Source organism: Tupaia chinensis, unplaced genomic scaffold, assembly GCF_000334495.1.
Source record: "Tupaia chinensis unplaced genomic scaffold, TupChi_1.0 Scaffold000159_1, whole genome shotgun sequence".
NCBI lineage: Eukaryota > Metazoa > Chordata > Mammalia > Scandentia > Tupaiidae > Tupaia > Tupaia belangeri.
Window position 1 is genome coordinate 1,220,027 of NW_006159630.1, and position 1,738 is coordinate 1,221,764.

A 1,738-nucleotide genomic window follows, 5' to 3' on the forward strand; every position below is an offset into this window, starting at 1 on the left:
GGGGTCAGGGGTCATCTGACTGCTGCAGTGCCCTCAGCTGTGCCTGGTCACCTGCCTCCTGCCCCTCTAACCCCGTCCCTGGACACCCCTGCAGCAAGGCCCTCTCTGTGCCCGCCTCTGCCCTGAGAGCCTGTCTTAGTTCTGGCCCCGGGCCTGGGCTGCCCCGTGGGCTGTGTGGGGTCCATCTGCTTCCCCACCCCAGCCTGCTCACTCTCCCCGCCCTCCATCCGACTCTCCCTCCCTCTCCCCTCCTGTAACACTCCTCCTCTGCTGGCCTTTCACAGAGGAAACGGGACCAGGCAGGGTGTCGCGCATGTGCCACGTACCGACGAGACTCTGCAGCCCGACACGGGGCTGGGCTGTGGCCTCCTTCCCAGCTGAGCTTACCCCCAACATATGCTCGGCCTGGGGTCCTTCACTGGGGACCCTCCTCAGAGGAAGAGGGAAAATGAAGGCTGCCCTCGCCCCTGCCAGGCCTGCAGCTTCAGGGGCGGGGCTCTCGGGCTCTGGACACAGCCCGCCCTGCCCTCGGCCTGTTCTGGGCCCGCAGCTGGGCAGCAGGAGTCCGGACGTGTGTGCCGAATGTCAGTGGCACCTCTCGGGAGGCAGGGGCTGGGGGAGCATGACTCCTGGGGGCTTTGGACCACCCTTCCCCTGAGCCTTGTGCTCCATAGGGGACCCCGCCTTCCTTCCCTCTGGCCAGTACCTGGCCGCAGGGACCAGAACAGCTCAAGTCTGGGTGAGACCTGAGCCTCGGGGGCCGGAAAGGGATCCTGTCCTGCGGGGGTTGCAGCTCCAGCATCAGCTCTCCCTCCAAGCCACCCTGCCTGCCCTGCCGTGGGCTCCTCCAGGAAGCCTGCCTGAGGGACCCACCCAAGCCTGTGGCCACCCAAGCCTCTCCGGTCCCGTCCCATGGCCCTCTCCTGGCGGTGACTGCCGCCCCGAGCGTGCAGCCTGGCTAAGGAGGCAGCCCAGCTGCCCTCCTGTAGCGTCGGAGGGCCATGTGCTGGGGACAGGGCGCGGCCATGATTCCGGACTATGGAAAACTGTACAATAGTTCATATATTTATTCTTAAGCAAGTTATCAATAAAAAATTTAATACTAAAATGCCTTTACATAGTTTGCTGTTCATAAAACCTTTGTGTTTGTTTTGTTTTCTTTTTAGTGTTTACGTTGAAAAAAATCCAACCACCCTCTTAGTTTACAGATGTACAGGATCGTGCTTTTGCCACATTGACCATGGGCAGAGGGGAGGCCATGCCATTCGCACGCACGCGGGGGAAGGAGCCGAGAAGAGCCGGGTGGCAGGGAAGCCGGGAGGCAGGGAAGCCGGGCGGCAGGGAAGCCCGGGGGAACTGGGTGCGGGCTGGCGCCTTCGCCCGGGACTCCACATCGTGCTTGCCTCCCGGACGCCCCAGCTGGGGGACCTCGGCCAGCCCCGTCTCCACGTGACCACCAGGAATGAAATATTGCACTCACACCAAGATCGGGGGTAGACTTGGGGTGGGACAGGAAAGCTGGGTGTGTGGGGGTCACTGGTCACCTATGGCGCCACCAGGAGCTCTGGGGTCCAGGGAGGTGAGCAAAGTCCTGGGGCCAGGGGCTGGGCACATAGCCCGTCCGAGGAATGGTCCCAGTGGGTTTTGGAGGCCGGGGGCTGTGGGGCAGGGGAGGGGCCTGGTCGGGACAGACTTTTTGGTGCCCAGCAGCTACCAGCAACTGCCTAGCAGCTGCAGA